The following is a 21,861-nucleotide window of genomic DNA, read 5'->3' as shown; positions in this document are numbered from 1 at the left end:
CGGCGGCATAGTCTATCTCTGGCGGCGGAATTCAAATTGGCGATTAGGGGGCGTGTTTCATTTAAATGAAGCGCGTCCCCGCGCCGAATGAACTGCGCATGCGCCGTCCCAAAATTTCACGCCGTGCATTGCGCTAAATGACGTCGCTAGGACATCATTTGTTTTAACATAGACGTGAATTACGTCCATCCCGATTCACGGACGACTTACGCAAAAAAAAAAAAAAATATTCAAATTAAACGCGGGAACGACGGCCATATTTAACATGGCAAGTCTAACTATACGCCGCAAAACACCAGCTTTAACTATACGCCGACTAGAGACGACGTAAAATAATGCGACGGCCGCGCGTACGTTCGTGGATCGTCGGAAATAGCTAATTTGCATACCCGACGTGGAAAACGACGAAAACTCCACCCAGCGGACGCCGAAGTATTGCATCTAAGATCCGAAGGCATACGAAGCCGTATGCCTGTCGGATCTAAGCCAGATGCCGATGTATCTTTGTTTGAGGATTCAAACTAAAGATACGACGCAGGAAATTTGAAAGTACGCCGGCGTATCAGTAGATACGCCAGCGTACTCTCTCCGTGGATCTGCCCCTTATTCTTTAGTGCTGTTAATATTTGTTGACACTTTTTTAGAGGGTGTAGTCATTTATTTTATTTTTCAGGCTATTAACTTTGCAAGGGAATTTTTGCTTTGCAAAGGAACTTTCCTTTAGCCAAGTGGAAGAAATTCTGCTCTATCTCATCTTTAAATTTAATTGAAGGAAAAAAATTGTTTTCCTTGCATGTGATAGTAAATTTTTACCACATTCATTAAGCTACGAGAAGATTCCCTTACAAAGTGAAAATTAACTTGCAAAGTGAACATCCTATTTACCTTTAGTATATCAACCTCATAGCATGTATTGTTAGATGCAACTAGGGTACCTTTCTTTATTTATCTTGCTATCAAACTTTTGCAATCCACTGCACATTAAAGTCACACTGGGAGAGGGAGGGAAAACACTAGCACCCAATTAGTATTTGCTGCTTGCACAAAGGCATACAAGAAAGATAATCTGGGCTAACGTCCTACTGTTAGACATGCACAATCATGCATATCCAGGGCTTTTTTTCTCAGAGAATAGGTGCAGGAACTCCCTACTTCCGAGTCACCTGTTGTGTCCACCCCCTACCCACCTCCAAGCACCATTCGTTGGTTCCACCCCCTACCTACCTCTGAGCACCATTCCTTGGTTCCACTCCCTACCCACCTCCGAGCACCATTCGTTGGTTCCACCCCCTACCTACCTCTGAGCATCATTCCTTGATTCCACTCCCTACCCACCTCTGAGCACCGTTCCTTGGTTCCACTCCCCACCAACCTCCGAGTACCATTCCTTGGTTCCACTCTCTGCCAACCTCCGAGCACCATTCCATGGTTCCACCCCCTACACACCTCTGAGCACCATTCCTTGGTTTCACTCCCTACCCACCTCCGAACACCATTATTTTGTTCCACTCCCTACCCTCCTCTGAGCGCCATTCTCTGGTTCCACTCCCTACCAATCTCCCAGCAAAATTCCTTGGTTCCACTCCCTACCCACCTCTGAGCACCATTTCTTGACCGCCCACCCCTTCAATCTCTGCAGAAATGCTCGCAGAACTCATACATTTATTTCCCAAAGACAACCTCTGGATATGACGCTGAGTGCGTGTACTCAACTTCTTTGGTCGACCATGGCGAGGCCTGTTCTGAGTGGAACCTGTCCTGTTAAACTGCTGTATGGTCTTGGCCACCGTGCTGCAGCTCAGTTTCAGGGTCTTAGCAATCTTCTTATAGCCTAGGCCATCTTTATGTAGAGAAACAATTCTTTTTTTCAGATCCTCAGAGAGTTCTTTGCCATGAGGTGCCCTGTTGAACCTCTAGTGACCATTTTTAGAGAGTGAGAGCGATAACACCAAATTTAACACACCTGCTCCACCTTCACACCTGAGATCTCGTAACACTAACGAGTCACATGAGGGAAAATGGCTAATTGGGCCCAATTTGGAAATTTTCACTTAGGGGTGTACTCACTTTTGTTGCCAGCGGTGTAGACATTAATGGCTGTGTGTTGAGATATTTTGAGGGGACAGCAAGTTTACACTGTTATACAAGCTGTACACTCACTACTTTACATTGTAGCAAAGTGTAATTTCTTCAGTGTTGTCACATGAAAAGATATAATAACATTTTTAAAAAAATGTGCAGATAAGGCGACTGTACAAAACCATGTAAATAAACCCAATCTGTACTGTATAAGTGAAGCGCTTAATTAAAAATATAAATATAATATAATGAATAAAAAAAATAAGTCCAAACGTATAGTCCAAATAATGTTGTGGTGAAAAAGTCTGAAGTGAAATAGTGTCTGAAGTGGGCTGTCATGTAGAAACCTCAATTAATTCTTGGGCTGTGTTCCACTATGCACTCACAAGAGATAAAACAGAACACACACATATGAAATGTAAAACCAACAAACTCCATTGGGTGCCATGGACAATCCAGTGATAGTGAGCCTCCACCAATTATGCACTCACCAGAAATATTCTTCTGCATATAAAATACTAATACTGATAGTAATCATAATACTAAGGCTTTCTCCTTAGCAGGCAATCTTTCCAGCTTCCTCTTGTTCATGACATACAATTCCCACTAAGGGTACCAAGCTCACCACCAGAGCTCAGAAAGTACTATAGAGTGTAGTATTTTATTACCAAAATTAAAAAATATATATAACATCACTGCAGCACTATATATCATAAAAACAAGCAAAACAACAAGCTGATCAGACTTACAAAATGGCGGCATTACCTCAGCACGTAGGCCCCTCCCAATACGTTTCACACACATACGCGTCCTCAGGGGATACATCCATTTGACATCAACAAGTCTGGCTCTTAAGTAATTAACTTCATCAGCAGAAAATGAACAGCGGTAAACCGGAACTCCCGGTACCCCCATTTTCTTCAAGAGCAAAGTCTCTAATATCGAACAGATTGTATAGATCAATTAAACCCAAAAGGGAGAAATGGTAATATAATGTTGATTTATATGCTGTGGTAGTTGTAAATACAGTAATGGTATTTCCTACCCATTACATTAGATCAATGCAACTCAAATGAATGAGAAATTATACAACAAACCCTGTATAATGCTAATCCAATAGACATCCCATGCAAAAATACCTGGCGGTAGCCAAATTTTCATGGTCTGTATATCACTACAGCAAAAAACATGGGAAATTGGTACTGGATCATAAATACATGTATCATATTTAGATAGAAAGTAAACCTTATTAAAAAATTTGTATAATGTAAATTCAACAAATATTCTATACCGTCATTTAAAAGGAAGACAAATAATGAATATATACATCACTAAAAAAATATAATAAAAGAACCTACAATAAAAAAATATTCTCAACTGTTATTAATAAAAAATGTTTGTCTAGATTGACATTTAATCCTTACGGACACTAATATCAATTTCATGGATCCAGTGGGTCTCCAACTTTGATACTTCCCTTTTCTGATTACAGCCCCTCCGGTGTGGATAAATAACATCAGTAATTTTGCATCAACCATAAAAAAACACAAAAAACACAAACACATATGAAATAGTGTTCATAAGTCCTGTGACAATAAATATGAAGGGAAACTTATTTCCCATATTAAAGGCTCCCACCATGTAAATCCCTCAATAAGTGACTTGTTATTCAATGTGCTCCCAAACAAACACCCCGTGGAAGTTAAGTGAAGATCCGCACTCACCGAATGTAGTTGACATTCAGTGTCATATAACAAGAGGAGTCAAATAGGCTTACATACAGAACAGCCAGTTTAAATACAAGCTGGCACACTCTGTTTGCCACAGACTAAGAGGATGAGCTCACAGTGCCTCTCCTCACTCCTTGTCAGAGGCACTGAGCTCAAAAGACAGCTTGAAGCCTTGGACCAATGGTAAAGTACCATTGGCACCAGCCGTCCAATAAAAATGCTGCAGTGGAGGCTGTCCTCTCAGTGCAGTGTCAAAGAAGGGGGCATGTGTCTTAAAGACAAATGCTACCTTCCAGCCCAGCCCTCTTAACTAGAAGGAAATACAATAGTGCTTATGTGTATAAGATTTAACCATAATCACATGTTTTTCTCATACAGTTAAAGCGGAGTTCCACCCTGATTTTTTTTTTTTTTTTTACATAATCAAAGATTTTTTAATCCTATAAAGAACATTTGGGGGAAGAGGGACACATTTGAAAAAAACACAATATTTTTAAATTTTTGCTATAATAAATATAAATTTTTTTTAAACAAATTTTTTCCTCAGTTTTGGCCGATACGTAGTCTTCTACATATTTTTGGTAAAAAAAATTGCAATAAGCGTATATTAATTGCTTTGCGCAAAAGTTATAGCGGCTACAAAACAGGGGATAGATTTATAGCATTTTTATTTTTTTCATTTTGTTTACTAGTAATGGCGGCGATCAGCGATTTTTATTGTGACTGCGATATTGCGGCGGACACATCGGACACTTTTGACACATTTTTGGGGCCATTCACATCTATACAGCGATCCCTGCTATAAAAATGCACTGTTTACTGTATAGATATGACTGGCAGGGAAGGAGTTAACACTAGGGGTCGATCAAGGGGTTAATGTGTTCCCTAGGGGTTGATTCTTACTGTGGGGGGAGGGGACTGACTGGGGGAGGTGACCAATCTGTGTCCCTATGTACAATGGACACACCATCGGTCTCCTCTCCCTGACAGGACATGGATCTGTGTGTTTACACACACAGATCCACGGTCCTTCTCAGTTACTGGGCAATCGCGGGTGCCCGGCGGCCATCATGGGCGCCTGGCACACGCATCGGGTCCCCAGTGATGCGCCGGTCGCGAGCAGGCCCCCTAGTGGCTTTGGAAGGTGCAACGTCATATGACGTCCGCCCAGAACAACAGGCTCTTCTTCCCGCTGTCATTTTTTCCAAAGACCCCAGTGTCTCTTAAATATTCTCTTGACTTGGGTATCTTGTATTTAGAAATTTGTAATAAAAGGGCAAAGGGACGTTGATTGCCCTTCCTTTTGCTTATTTTCCAACAGGGATTCACTGCTACTTACTGAACTGTGTCATTAATTAAGCTACCATTGTAATCCTTTTCTATGAATCTATTCTTTAACAAAAAGCTATTGTGCATAATAATCATTTATATTGATATAAAAATTGGCCCTTCAGGATATTTCTCTAACCAAGCTGGATGGTGGAAACTATTAGTGGGCATGAAGCCCTTTTTTATCTGTGGCTTTGAAAAAATATTTAGCAATAATATTAGTGCCAGTATTTAGTTGATCTAAAAAATGTTTTTCCACTTGACTACAACTATAGGTTAATTTGATATTAAGGGTATAATTATTTAGGGTACCAACAACATTTTCCAATGTATCCCTATCACCCTGCCACAGGAACAGTAGGTGATCAATGTAGTACCGATAAAATGTTACTTCCCGCCAGTCCCTTGCATAAATGATATCCTCCTCCCACCAGGCCATAAATAAATTGGCCAAGCTGGGGGCACACTTAGCCCCCATGGATGCCCCTTTAGTTTGTAAATAATACTTTTTATTAAACCAGAAATAGTTGCGAGTTATCACTGTAGCAAACAACTGTAGCAAAGAAATCTTTCTGTACAGAAGGAATATCATTAGCTCCATGTAAATAAAAAACAAGTTGCTTACAGGCCATTCTCATGTGTAATGTTGCTGTACAGTGAGGCCCCATCAGCATTTACCATGAATGTTTAGGAATCTCCAGTGACTGTCTGGAGGGATTTTAATGCTTGTTTGTCCTCCTTTAGAAAAAACTGGGTAGTAGATACTAGAGATTGTAGGGAAAACAAAAACAAATTCTTCAGCATGTGAAAGGAGGGAGCCAATCCCACCTATTATTGGTCTCCCAGGTGGTTGTGATAGGCTCTTGTGTATCTTTGGGTAAGCAATAAAACAGGAGCCGAAGGACATAAAAAGTCCCTTTCTTTCTTACCAATGATGCCTTGGTTGCAACTTTAGGAAATCAAGCCTTTCAAGGCCCATTTAAATTTCTACATGATTGTCCTTGATCTGGCATATACAGTATATGCAGTATATATGCGGTAAATATGCACAGAAGATAGGAGCAAGGACTGCCTGGAGGCACTCAAGGCAAGTAGATGCAAACAGTTTAGTGGAAAGACACTCACAGGTCTTGCAATGAAGCAACATATACAATTATACTGGACAACATTTTGACAATTCACTGCTTGTCTTTTTTTAATCCATATTCAGTACATTTCTGCAATAAATGCAAAGTAGTCCAAATCAGGGGAGAGCAGTCTAGGGGGACATTCTTGCTTCTACATAGATATTGTTAAAAATTGTCACCCTAGGACAGGAAGCGTGTTACTTGTTGGGTTTAGATACTGTACACTGTAACACCCTTCCCCTCTTTAACTGCTTGCCGACCAGCCGCCGCAGTTATACGGCGGCAGGTCGACTCTGCTGGGCGAGATCACGTAGCTATACGTCATCTCGCCGAGCAGCCAATAGGGGCGCGCTGTGTAAACACACAGCTCCCGGTCCTGTCAGGGGGGGAAATGACCTATCGTATGTTCATAAAATGTATGACCAGCGATTTGTCATTTTCCAATGTCAGTCCCACTCCACCTTCAGTTAGAACACACCCAGGGAACATGCAAAAACCCCTTCCTCGCCCCTTAGTGTTCCCCTTCCCTGCCAGTGGCATTTTTATAGTAATCAATGCATTTTTATAGCACTGATCGCTATAAAAATGACAATGGTCCCAAAAATGTGTCAAAAGTGTCTGAAGTGTCGCAGTACCGATAAAAATCGCTGATCGCCGCCATTACTAGTAAAAAAAAAACATTAAGAAAAATGCCGTAAAACTATCCCCTATTTTGTAAACGCTATAACTTTTACGCAAACCAATCAATAAACGCTTATTGCGATTTTTTTTTTACGAAAAATATGTAGACAAATACTTTTCGGCCTAAACTGAGGAAAAAATCGTTTTTATATATATATTTTTGTGGGATATTTATTATAGCAAAAAGTAAAAAATATTCATTTTTTTTCAAAATTGTCGCTCTATTTTTGTTTATAGCGCAAAAACTAAAAACCGCAGAGGTGATCAAATACCACCAAAAAAAATCTCTATTTGTGGGAAAAAAAGGACGCCAATTTTGTTTGGGAGCCACGTCGCACGACGGCGCAATTGTCAGTTAAAGCGACGCAGTGCCGAATCGCAAAACGTGGCCCGGTCTGGTCTTTAACCAGGGGTTAAGTGGTTAAAGCGGTTGTAAAGTCAATTTTTTAACTTTTACCTACAGGTAAGCCTATATTAAGGCTTACCTGTAGGTAAAAAGAATATCTCCTAAACCTGTATGATTTAGGAGATATTCCACTTGCAATGAGCCGCTGACTTCAGCGGCGCATGCGCACAGGGGATTCTCGGCTGAAAGCCCGGACCTTGCAAAGAAATCGCGGCGCATGCGCGGGAGTGAGGACATTGCAGCTCCAGCCACTCGCAGCGCCGGAGCCATGATACCCAAAACACACGCCAAGGCAACATGTCAGTTCCCTTGGCGTGGATCAGGTGAGATACCGATGCCTCATTCTAAGGTAAGTATTTCGTATCGAGTATGTGGTGCATACTAGCTCATTATGCCTTCTGCCTTACAGGTGTATAAAAAAATTAAAATAAATTTGGGGGGTATACAACCGCTTTAATCCCATCTACATGCTATATCCTTCAACTTTTATACTACAAAGCCTGGTTCTGCACATACGCCTGTACTTTTTCATTTGTTCTTCTTCTTCATAGTCTATTGGTCTACACTGGTCCATTGATTTTTCTCATCACATCCCATTGCCATACTATAAGCATCAAAAATAATATTCAATGGTTAAGAACCATAAATTATATATATAAAAAAATTCTAGCATGCAAAGTTTTGTTTTTAAAGTTTTTGACAGTTTATTTGATTTTAATATTGAGTGCATGGCTAAGTTTTCCCTGTAATATTAGATTCTAAATATTTAAATTCTTTGAATAATATAAGATCCTATTTAATATCTCTTTTATTTGGTTGCCCTCAGAAGCCACTTCATGTATTCAATTGTATCGTTTTTTTACATCTTTTTTGGCTTCAACTTCTTTAAAGGTTGTCGTGTTCTAGAATTTTAACACCATACTCCATTAGATCAAAATAATGCCAGTGAGATTCAGTAACATACATGAATATTGCTGCACTCCTTGGTATCTTTATTGAAGCACTAAAATGGCATCATAGGTATGACAGGAACAGTAACCACTTCAGCCCCAGAAGGTGTACCCCCCTTCATGACCGGGCCATTTTTGGAAAAATGGCACTGCGTTACTTTAACTGACAATTGTCGTGCGACACTGTACACAAATTAAATGTACTTGTTTTTCCCTCAAATAGAGCTTTCTTTTGCTGCGTTTTTTTTTAACTATAAAAAAAAAAAAAAAAAAGTTTTTTTTTTATATATTCTGCTATAAAACACATCCAATTAAAAATGTAAAAAAAATCAAATTTCCTCATCAATTTAGGCCAATATGTATTGTATTTTTGGTAAAAAAAAAGTCCCAATAAGTGTATATTGATTGGTTTTGCGAAACAGTTATAGCGTATGGGATGATTTTATGGAATTTTAATTTATTTAATTTTTTACTAGTAATGGCGGCAATCTGAGACTTAAAGCGGGAATGCGAAATTGTGGTGGACAAATCGAACACTTAGTGACACTTTTTTTGGGGACCAGTGACACCAATACAGTGATCAGTGCTAAATAATATGCACTATAAGGCTGGGTTCACACCAGTCTGATGCAAATTCCAGCTCCGTTTTACCTGCGAAGAGAAAAAATCAGTTGTTCAGCATTTCACATCAGTTTTTGATTAGGATCAGGTCAGAATTGCATCAGTATCAGGTCAGGTTTACATCAGGTCAGGATTTTATCCTGTTCACAATGGAACACATCTGCGAATCAGATGTGTGCCCATAAAAGATAATGAGCCTGAATTTGCACCTGAGCCAAGCCTCACTGCCTACAAAACACACACATTTTTTGGGCAATGCGGAGTGCGAATGCACCACAGATATGTGAACTAGCCTCATTCAAATAAATGTATTTTAAAATGTCATGCGAATTGGATGCGGTATAAGCCGCATTCCAATTCGCATAGGTGAACCCAGCCTCACTATACTAATGACATTGGCAGGGAAGGGGTTAACATCAGGGGGTGCTTGTACTGTAAGAAGACAGGGATCGTGTTCCTGCTTAGAAGAATCACAAGATCTCTGTCTTTCACAAAACGGCGATCTTCCTTGTTTACATAGGAAGACTGCCATTCTGTCGGCCTCAGGAACTATTGGTGGACATCGAGTCCCCCGGACGAGCTGATTGGCTCCCACTGTGTCCTATCACAGCAGGAGCTGGTCGCCGGTTGTGCTTGTGCGGGCCCCTGACCAGGAATAAAATCGTATAAGTAAGCCATATCCAGAGAGGCTGCCCCACTGCAGTAATGGTACATGGGGCAGTCTAGAAGCGGTTAACGTGATTAATGGGATATTGAACACTTTATTCCATATGCTATTATTTACAGGCATCAAACTAATTAGGCTCCATTCACATATATGCAAGTTGGAATGCGTTATGAACAGCATCCGATTTGCATGACATGTTAAAGTGGAGGTTCACCCAAAAAATATATTTTTAACATTACATTCAGCCGAGTTGTCCTAATGACAATCAGCTGTTTTTTTTTCTGTACATACCGTATTTTCACCGCCGCTTCCGGGTATGTCTTCTGCGGGACTGGGCGTTCCTATCTGATTGACAGGCTTCCGACCGTCGCATACTACGCGTCATGAGTTGCCGAAAGAAGCCAAACGTCGGTGCGCAGGCGCCGTATAGAGCCGCACCGACGTTCGGCTTTTTTCGGCAACTCGTGATGCGCTGTATTTTTGGGTGAACCCCCGCTTTAACCAAACCTCTATGGGGCTGGTTAACATGTATATGCAGTGCAATGCCAGTGGGAATTCACTGCAAATTTGAAAAGAGTCCTGTGCATTTTCTGAGCACTGAAGTGTGATTCAGGTGCGAATTCCAGGCTCTTTGTCTTTTAAGAAAACGCATCTGAATTTCACATCTGTTTTGAACACGAATTGATAAAAAAATAAAACAGCGTGGGTCTCTTCCCCACCTCCAATCCATAGCAGGCCCTGTCGGTCCTGGTACATATTTTAAGGGGAATCCCATGCCAAAATAAAAATAAAACAAACAGTGTGGAATCCCCCTGAATCCATACCAGACCCTTAGGTATGGTATGGGTTTTAAGGGAAAACCCCTGCGCCAGATTAAAAAAAAAGATGTGGGGTCCCCTACAAAATTCATACCAATCCCTGATCTAAACATGCAGCCTGACAGGCCCCCCTCCTAAACCATACCAGGCCATATTCCCCCAACATGGGGGGGGGGTGCTTTGGGGCGCAGGGGCTCTGCCTCTCCAAACACCTTGTCCCCATGTTGATGGGGACAATGCCCTCTTCCCACAACACTGCATTGTACCCCTACTCATTTACCCACAAAAATGTCAAAAAGAAATAAAAGCACAGAGACAGTTTTTGACGATTCCTTTATTAAAAACAAAAAACAAAAACAATGTCCCCTGGTGTAGATCCAGCATCAATCAGGATGAATTGTGCGGCTGCCGACCTGAAAATAAAAAGCTCTGCACCTATTGCTGGCTTTTACCATTTGACATAAATAGCTGTTTCAATATTTTTATTAAGGCATTTTCAATCTCCACACAACAAAATGGAACGAATAAAATCGTATAAGTAAGCCATATTATCAAGAGCAGTATAAAACATACACAGAATGTATCCTCAACTGAAATGTATATGGTGGTAGTCTACTTATACAATGTAGAATTCTCAGTAGATTTCACCATTCGGCATACACAGTAGCATGCCAATCAATCAGAAGTCAGTTAACAAAACTCATGTCAAGGCCAACGAAATCCAAGGCAGTCATTGAACAATTAAATGCGTGGAAAGACAGAACAGTATTGTCATCGATAAAAATGAATAAAATAAAACGAATTTCAGAGGCCCAACACCATTCCCAATATACAGAATATCAGGCTTGGTATTGGGACAGCGTGTCAGAGATACAGGTATCTCAAACCTTTTACTATAAGTTAAGCAAGGAAAATAAACGTAGTAAATCAAAAGAAGAGAGAAAAAAAAAAAAAAAAAAAACATAAATGGTATGAGAGGGGAAGTATCTCCGTGCCAGCCAATGAAACATCCGATATCTAGATCAGAAGAGACCTAGGATCATATGATAAGTAGTTGATCCATGGATCCCAGACAGCTTTGAAGAAATCTAGTTTGTCATGAAGGATAGCAGTCATATGTTCGTTGAGCATGATCCAGGAGAGTTTGTTTTTAAGGTGGTCGAATGGGAGCATGGCCGACCTCCACGATTTTGCTATAACCATTCTAGCTGAAATAAATATAAATCTTATAAGGCATTTTTGAGGTCTAGAGGCGTTTTTCACATCACACCCCAGCAGCGATTGTTTCGGAGATTTAATTAAATTAATTTGAGTAAGAGTATATATAAAATTATAAACTCTGATCCAATAGCACCTCACTCTGGGGCATTTCCACCATATGTGGTACATTGTTCCCTTAAGTCCACATCCACGGAAGCAAAGAGGAGAAGCATCAGGTACAAAGGAAGCCAGTCTAAAGGGAACCATGTACCACCTCAAGAGTATTTTGTAATTCGCTTCGATTATTGAAGTGTTCATAAGCGAACGTGATGCTCCCTGAGCCAATTTAAACCAGTCCGAAAGCTCAATACTTTCCTGGATATCCTCATCCCATTTTACCATATATTTCAATCTAACTGAAGAAGCTGTCAAAATAGAGTAAATATTTGAAATAAGACCTTGCATACTGACGAATTTACGACATAAACATTCCATTTTTGACAGTGACGTTAAATTGGAATCACATGGCAAGTTGTCCAAAAAACGTTTTATTAGATCATAATTACATCTTTCAGAAATCGGTATATGAAAACGTTCCTCCAGGATATTATAACGTAGCATTCCACCAGTATCACAGACGTCTGCAATGCGTATCAGACCTTTATTCTTTCACCATTCAAAATTATTGGGAACATAAATAGCTAATGGGTGGGGTCACAGGCTGCATGCTTGGATAATGGTCTGGTATGGATTTGGGGGGACTTTACGCTGATTTTATTCCTAATTTTTTATTGTCTGCAATGTTGTTTTTTACATTCAGCTGACAGGTGATGAGTCATCTGTTGTTAAGGATGTGGCGGCCAGCTTCCCAGGCTGCTCCTTAACAACCAGCTTCTGTTAACCACTTCTACACCGAGGACGTCATATGTTGCGCTCGAATTTGTGCTGTGTAGGGATGAGCTTCGTATTCGAGTCGAACTCATGTTCGACTCGAACATCGTATGTTCGATCGTTCGTAGAATTACGAACGTTTTGGGCCGTTCGCGCCAAATTCGAGTGGCGTGTCACGGCCCATAATTCACTCCGGCATCGCAGTGCATTGCTGACTGATGATTGGTGGCCAAGCATGCACTATGACCCGCATGCTTGGCCAATCACAGCTTGCAAAAAACGGAGAGCCATAATTGGCCAAAGCCAGGGTGGCTTTGGCCAATTATGGCTCAGGGGGTTTAGCACACGCCCCACACTATAAAAGGCCGCCTGCAGGTCGGCCTTGTGTAGTGTGTTGCGGTGGTTAAGAGAGAGAAGACAGAGAGAGAGTGTCATTTTTTGTAGGTAGATAAAGCAGGCAGGCAGGCTAGTCAGTTAAAGTTACAGTGTGTAGAGGATATTTAAGCATCCCAGGTGTTGGATATATATTTATACACTGTTTAGATCCCTTGTAATAGGAATAAACGTGATCAAAAAAATTCAAATGTAAAAAAAGTGTAAAAATAAAAAAATGTAAGCAAGAAAAAATTATAAATTCAAACACCCCAGTCCCCCGGTAGCTTGTGCTCAAAAGCAAAAACGCATGTAAGTCCCGCTCACATGTAAACGCCGTTCAAACCCCACATGTGAAGTTTCGATGTGTGCGTTAGAGCGCGTGCAACAATTCTAGCACTAGACCTCCTCTCTAACTCGAAAATAGTAACCTGTAAAAAATGTTAAAGCATTGCCTATGGAGATTTTTAAGTACCGAAGCACCATTCCATGAGTGTGCACAATTTTAAAGCGTGACATGTTAGGTATCTATTTACTCAGCATAACATCATCTTTTACATTATACAAAAATAAAGTTTTGTTTTTTTTCCACAAAAGGCATTTGAAAAATGATTGCACAAATACTGTGTGAGATAAAAAGTTGCAATGACCGCCATTTTATTCCCTAGGGTGTCTGCTAAAAAAAATATTTAATGTTTGGGGGTTCTGACTAATTTTCTAGCAAAAAAAAATATGGTTCTTAACAGTATTAAAATTGCAGCTGAACCGCTGAACAGCTGCTTTGGAAATTTGTAGTGAAAACGGAGGGAAAATTAGCATCGAACACGTGTGAAACTAGCCTTACAGTCCTCCCCAAAATCCACACAAAACTTTTTTTCCAGGCATGCAGGCTGGCTGGCCAGGAAAAGAAGCTGCAGTCAGAACACGCTCCCATCCTAAACTATACAAGGCCAAGCCCCCATCCAAAAAGGTAAAGAGAAAATAATCACACCCACAGCTTTAACGGTCCTTTATTAAAATAAATAAACAAGTAAACATGGTCCCCTGATGTAAATTTAAAGTCAATCACATTGTTCAGTGATGTGGATCCATCATCAATCAGGATGAGTGATGCTATGATGACCTATGGACATGATGACCGATGCTACAATGATCCTCTCTAGCTGATACTGTGTTAGAAATGACTATTCCCTGGCTAGACACTGAGGGGTAGATTCACGTAGATCCGCGTATCTTTGCGGCGGCGTAACGTATGCGATTTACATTACGCCTCCGCAACTTAGACGGACAAGTGCTGTATTCTCAAAGTACTTGCTCCCTAAGTTGCGGCAGCGTAGCTTAAATCGGCCAGCGTAAGCCCGCCTAATTCAAATGTGGGACAGGGGGGCGTGTTTTATGTTAATGTTCTGTGACCCGACGTGATTGACGTTTTTCCCGAATGGCGCATGTGCCGTCCGTGGAATTTCCCAGTGTGCATTGCTCCTGATACGCCGCAAGGACGTCATTGGTTTCGACGTGAACGTAAATGACGTCCAACCCCATTCACGGACGACTTACGCAAATGACGTAACTTTTTCAAATTTCGACGCGGGAATGATAGCCATACTTAACATTGGTACGCCTCACTTATGCCACCATATAGCAGGGGTAGCTATACGCCGGGAAAAGCCTAACGTAAATGGCGTAAATGTACTGCGTCGGCCGAGCGTACGTTCGTGAATTCGCGTATCTAGCTGATTTACATATTTTGACGCATAAATCAGCGTACACGCCCCTAGCGGCCAGCGTAAATATGCAGTTACGATCTGACGGCGTAAGAGACTTACGCCTGTCGGATCTAAGGGAAATCTATGCATGACTGATTCTATGAATCAGGCGCATAGATACGACGGCGCAACTCAGAGATACGACTGCGTATCAGGAGATACGCCGTCGTATCTCCACTGAGAATCTGGCCCTTTATGTCAAGAATCTGTCCAAGATGCTGGCTTACATCATTGACCATATATTGTCATTACAAACAGGCTAGGGAACTGTCCTTTAAGCCCTGTACACACGACCGGGAATCTCAGCGGTATAAAGCTAGCCAGGAATCCCGACGGGAAAACCGAGAACCTGTTCGGTATGTTTCCCTGTGTACACACGGTCGGGTTTCTCGTTGGGAAAACTGCGGGGAGAGCTTTGGCTGGGAATTCTGGCTGTGTGTATGCTCCCTCGCAGTGTTTTCCCATAGGAAAATTGCCGGGTTTAAAACCGCCAGGGATACCGGCGGGAAAATAGAGAGCGGGACGGGAAAACTGCGAGGAAGCATACACATGGCCGCGTTTGGACACAATCAGATTTTTGACTGATGGTGTGTAGGCAAGACTGATGAAAGTCAGCTTCATCGGATATCCAACAAAAAAAGCCATCGGATTAGATTCCGTCAGATATCCGATCTTGTGTACAGGGCTTAAGAGTACAATGTATGTATATCACGAAAATAAAAAACTTTTCAGTACTTAAAGAAACAGTCTGTTATTTTCTATTTAGTTATATAATACAGAGTGTATCGATACATCAACGATTTACAACAAACATATGTTATAAACAAAGAACAATTAAAAACCTGAATTATATAAAATAAATTCTAAACTGTGGTCTAAGGGAAATAAGGTATCTAATACAATCATATGATGGCTATCTATTGGATCGTTGGGGTCAGTTTAGTATTTCTGACAATTTATTTTTGCAAACTATGGGCGAGAGTGCTTTTCCTTTACTAATTTTTAACAGTTCAGTTCAAATTTGAATTGTTTTTAACATATAGTTCTGTTTGTTTTATACAATATCTTAAACAACCTGCATATATTTTGAAGGGAAAAGTGAAAACTGTTGATAACTTAACACCTTCACACTGAACAAGAGGTTTAGTATTTAAACCTTACCTACAAATTATTAAAGACTCAACAGGGAATTGCAGCTCACTGGCCACTAGTACTTTTATTCTTTGTCAATTCAACAAAATCCTTCATAGCACAGTCGTTTCACTGAAGACTCAGATATTGAAATTTTCTCTGCTTAACTAGCTTCTATAAATCTGAGAGCTGAGAACTGGTATGTTTTCTTTTTTAATTTATGCCTGTAATAGAGCCACACATACATTTTTCCACATGCTGTGTTATGCAGCCATAAACCATAGAATCTCTTCATTATTATTGTTTGTTTTTTATATTTAGACAAACGGCATTAATGAATAATGGATTGCAGAAAAATAAGAACACATTTATAACAAGACAGTATTCTTTTTGTATTTATTTTTTTGTGAAAAGAAAATAATCTTGTTCACATAATATAACATAACCATGGTTGTAAATAGAAAAACTGAGCCATAAGAAAGAAAAAAAAAGAAAAAGAAGTGTATACTTTAAATTAAAGAGTATACAGGGATGTACTGGCCATCTGGACTAATGGGAGTTTCCCGGTGGGCCGATGGCTCAGTGGGCCAGTTTGTGACAAACAGCTTGTCAAAGTAATAGCTGCACGAGCCGCGCAGCCATTACTTTGAGTACCACATCGATATACTGTCTATAAACAGGGCCGACCCGATACAAGGAAGGGGCGGATGCCCTATGCTGGATGGTACAATTTTCTGATGGGGGTGGGTTGGAAGGTGACGTGACGGCAGTGCTTCACACAGTACACACTAGCTGGCGCTGCTATCTGTACTGTAGCCATCTCTAGTCTGTACCATACTACTCTGAGTCTGTAACAATATGGTGAGTGCTCTCCTGCACCCGACACAATCACCAGTCATCCTTGTCATTGCTGCCACTTCATTCCCGCCAGGGCGATTTGTAGTCCTGTCCCACAGGTGTGATGTCACTCACGGCCCGAAGGGGGATGCTGGGATCATGGGAGGAGTGGAGAGAGCTGTTGTTAAAGCTGCAACCAAGAGAATCTGACCCCGCCGAGGAGCAACCAGCAAGTTCAGACAGGAACAAAGGGCCAGATTCTCAAAAGAGATATGCCGGCGTATCGCCTGATACGCCGTCGTATCTCTGAGTCTGCCTGTCATAGAATCAGTTACGCATAGATAACCATTAGATCCGACAGGCGTAAGGCTCTTACGCTGTCGGATCTTAAATGCATTTTTTTTTCGCCGCTAGGTGTCGCCGACGTCGTTTTCCCGATCGAGTATGCAAATTAGCAAAATACGCGAATTCCCGAACGTACGCCTGACCGACGCAGTGAAGTTACAACGTTTACGTAAGATTTGCGACACGTAAAGTTGCCCCTGGGTATATGAGGCGCAGTCAATGTTAAGTATGGCCGTCGTTCCCGCGTCGAAATTTGAAAATTTACGTTGTTTGCGTAAGTTGTCCGTGAATGACGCTGGACGCCATTTACGTTAACGACGAAACCAATGACGTCCTTGCGACGTCATTTAGCGCAATGCACGTCGGGAAATTTTAGGGACGGCGCATGCGCAGTACGTTCGGCGCGGGAACGCGCCTAATTTAAATGATCCACGCCCCCTAGCCGGATCATTTGAATTAGGCAGGCTTGCGCCGGAGGATTTACGTTACGCCGCCGCAACTTTACAGGCAAGTGCTTTGTGAATCAAGCACTTGCCCGTAAAACTTGCGGCGACGTAACGTAAATGAGATACGTTACGCCGCCGCAAAGATGCGGTGATCTACCAGAATCTGGCCCAAAGTATATATCGCAAGTAAGAAATTACTAAGCTAAGCTGAGTGATAATAAATGGTTAAAGCGGTGGTTCCCCCTTAAAAACAACTTTTTTTTATTCCACTGCCCCCCCACATTACAATCGAATTAAGGCTCTTATTATTTTTTTGCTGCTGTACATACCTTGATACAGCATATTCACCCGTGCATCCGGGATGCGAGTCCCGCGGGAGTGGGCGTTCCTCACATGGTGTTGATTGACGTTTTGGCCAAAAACGAGCTCTCCCCTGTCGCGTAAGCCGCGTCACGGTTGGCGAAAGGAGCCGAACGGCGAGTCGGCGCTATACTGCGCATGCGCATCGCCGTTCGACTCCTTTCGCCAATCGTGACGCGGCTTACGCGACGGGGGGAGAGCTCGTTTTTGGCCAAAACGTCAATCAACACCATGTGAGGAACGCCCACTCCCGCGGGACTCGCAACCCGGATGCACGGGTGAATATGCTGTATCAAGGTATGTACAGCAGCAAAAAAATAATAAGAGCCTTAATTCGATTGTAATGTGGGGCGGATGTGGAATAAAAAAAAGTTGTTTTTAAGGGGGAACCACCGCTTTAAGGTGAAATAGGTGCAGTGCTGAAATATTAAGGTTTGCTATTAATTATTCCAATTATTTAAATGAAAAAAATATTATAGCAAATTTTTCAATTTTGAAGTGAAAAATTGCTGAAAAAAAGAAAACTAAGGCAAAGTATGGTAAGAAAAACTACCAAACCAAAAAACATTGCAATATATAATAATATAATGAAATATATAAGTGATTGAATGAAATAAAAAGAGAACTGTCTAAATATTTAAATTAATCAAAATTTTATATAAAAATTTAAAATAAAGTCCCAATGAAATATAAATCGTGAGGTGAAAATAAAACCGATAAACATCCAAACAGAAGTGTAGATATCAAACTTGCAAAGGAAACTCGTGAAAAGAAATCCTCCATCCAAGGTAATTCACACCCAGTGAGTAAGTAGTCCAGCTTTCCATGACTGCCAAAAGGTAGTCTCACCGCGCACAGGGAATTTCAGTCTCCAAAAAACTCTAATGATGCTCAAAAAAACACTGCTAGACTCGGGACAATCAGGGGGTACAAGAGAGAGAAACTCCCATAGTGTAGTATTTGATCAAATAAAATTTAATATTCAAAATAAGTTGCACTTACAAAACAAAGGGTAATCATGAGCGATACATCAGTGTATTTCAAATGGAGATTGGGGCGTCTCTACAAGCTTCTTTATGCTTCCTGTCAGTGTTTTCCATCAACATAATGACATCACTGCCATAGGCTCCACCCTACGTAGTTCATCACGATAGGACACCGTCTGGGGATTGGTCGTCAATAAATGGCTGCCAAATGCCATGCGGGATGCATCCATCTGACTGCAGATTAATAATGAACTGTGGATGTCTACTCTTGATCTGATTTGGGGAGTGGAGGAGGCTGAGGGAACATTAATTACCAATGCTACCTATTTATAATTTCTGTAATATGCAGCATGATGAGGGGTTAATGTACTGCCACTGGTGGTCATGATCACTGATGAATTAATGTACTGCCACTGCTGGTCATGGTTACTGATAGATTATTGTACTGCCACTGTTCATGGTCACTGGTGAATTAATGCACTGCCACTGGTCATGGTCAGTGATGAATTAATGTACTGCCACTGCTGGTCATGGTCACTGATGAATTAATGTACTGCCACTGCTAGTCATGGTCACTGATGAAATAATGTTTTTGTGCATGTTTACATGAACTTTAATGGCATCCCATTCTTAGTCTATAGGGTTCAATGTTGAGTTAGCCCACCTTTTGCAGCTATAACAGCTTCAACTCTTCTGGGAAGGCTGTCCAGAAGGTTTAGGAGTGTGTCCATTGGAATGTTTGACCATTCTTCTAGAAGCACATTTGTGAGATCAGGCACTGATGTGGACGAGAAGGCCTGGCTTGCAGTCTCCGCTCGAATTCATTCCATAGGTGTTCTATCGGGTTGGGGTCAGGACTCTGTGCAGGCCAGTCAAGTTCCTCCACCCTAAACTTGCTCATCCATGTCTTTGCGGACCTTGCTTTGTGCACTGGTGTGCAGTCATGTTGGAACAGGAAGGGTCCAACCCCAAACTGTTCACACAAAGTTGGGAGCATGGAATTGTCCAAAATGTCTTGGTATGCTGATGCCTTAAGAGTTCCTATCACTCGAACTAAGGGGCCAAGCCCAACCCCAAACCATTACAGACCATTACACCCCCTCCACCAAATGATTTGGACCAGTGCACAAAGCAAGGTCCATAAAGACATGGATGAACGCATTTGGGGTGGAGGAAATTTATTGGGGGAACTCAATATTGAACCCTACAGACTAAGACTGGGATGCCGTTAAAGTTCATGTGCCTGTAAAGGCAGGCATCCCAATACTTTTGGTAATATATATATATATATATATATATATATATATATATATATATATATTAGTCCTACATCATTATAGGAGCATTGCCAAAACTGTGGGCAGGGCCCGCGCTAGCGCAAGGCAACATTGGCACTTGCCTTACGGCACCAGCGCCGGCCAGGGTGGGAAATCAGCCGAGCGAGGCCGCCCGATCGCGATTCAGCAATCCAGCAGGGAGTGCGCCACGTGGGGTGCAGTTCACCCAGTCGCCACAGGGGTGGAGGCGCTCAAGCGCCAGAGTGCTCCGCTCCCTCCTCCTCTCCTTGTTTGAAGCCGCGCTCTCCACTGCCGCGGTATTCCCTTGAGTCCCCCTCTCCTCACGATCGTCATGTTCTCCACCTGGGCGGCGCAGCTGCACACTGCCCTCTCCTCTCCAGCTGCCGCCCGGGTGGGGTTTGTCCTGGGGGGTGGTTTATGGTGGCCTCTGTACTAATGGAGGGGGGTGAGCGTGCTTTGTGGGGGGGTCTGTACTAATTGTGGGGGGGTCTGTTCTAATGGGGGATGGCTTGTGGGGGGTCTGTACTAATGGGGGGTGGTTTATGGGGGGGTCTGTACTAATGGGGGGTGGTTTATGGGGGGTCTGTACTAATGGAGGAGGGTTGGTTTGTCCTTGGGGGCAGCAGTGTGTGGGCTGCTGCTGCGGGCGGCATCTGAAGGACAAGTTCATACCACGCCGCGCTCACCACACATGCCGGACACACGCCCGCAGAGCCGCTGCCATGACTTACAAGGCTTCAGAAATAGAAACAGCTGTTTTAAAGTTTCCTGTTAAAAAAAACCCACCAAATCCCTGCAATAATATATTAAGCAGCCTGTATAATGTATTATTTCTGGGATTTGTAGTTCTCTGTAACTGCTGGTATTCTGCATTGCATTTTATATAATGTATTATTGCTGGGACTTGTAGTTCTCTGTAACTGCTGGTATTCTGCATTGCGTTTTATATAATGTATTGCTGGGATTTGTTGTTCCTCTATAGCTGCTGGTATTCTCCATTGTGCTGTATAATGCATTATTGCTGGGATTTGTAGTCCTCTGTAACTGCTGGTATTCTCCATTGCGCTCTATAATGTATTATTGCTGGGATTTGTAGTTCCTCTATAACTGGTCAGTGGTAATCTGCATTACGCAATATAATCATTATACAGCGCAATGGAGAATATCACCAGCTATAGAGGCCTACAAATCCCAGCAATAGTACATTATATACAATGCAATGCAGAATAACAGCAGTTACAGAGGAACAACAAATCCCAGCAATAGTACATTATACAGCGCAATGCAGAATAACGCCATCTATGCTATCTCTGTAAAAGACACATAAGTTAAACAATCACTTTAAGCATCATAATCATTAAAGCTTAATGGAGCACAGATATAATGTATGGTGTGTGCGTGCGTGTGCGCACGCGCGCTGGGGGGGGGGGCAGCAAAATGAACCTTCGCCTTTGTTGGCAAAAATCCTTGCAATGGCCCAGACTGTATGGTACTTGTCTTGTTAATGTTTCATTTATGTGTATTCACTTATTGTAGGATCCTGGTGAATCAAGTGTTAATACTGCAAGAGAAAATTCAGAAATGTTAATACTGCCAGAAACTCTTCCTACTTTGATGAACCAAGTGGATTATAATGCAGTGTTGCAGGTGATAATAAGGCTTGAAATTACATTTTTGGTTTCTGGTATGTATTTCTGCAGCTTAATATATCTGATGAAGGCACGGGTGGCATATTTATGAGACACAAACATGCTCAATTACAAAACATTCCACTGTACAGCAAAATGTACTAACTGTATTAACAGGATTGCACTGGATTAC

Source organism: Rana temporaria, chromosome 1 (genome assembly GCF_905171775.1).
Source record: "Rana temporaria chromosome 1, aRanTem1.1, whole genome shotgun sequence".
NCBI lineage: Eukaryota > Metazoa > Chordata > Amphibia > Anura > Ranidae > Rana > Rana temporaria.
This window is presented reverse-complemented; position numbering follows the sequence as displayed.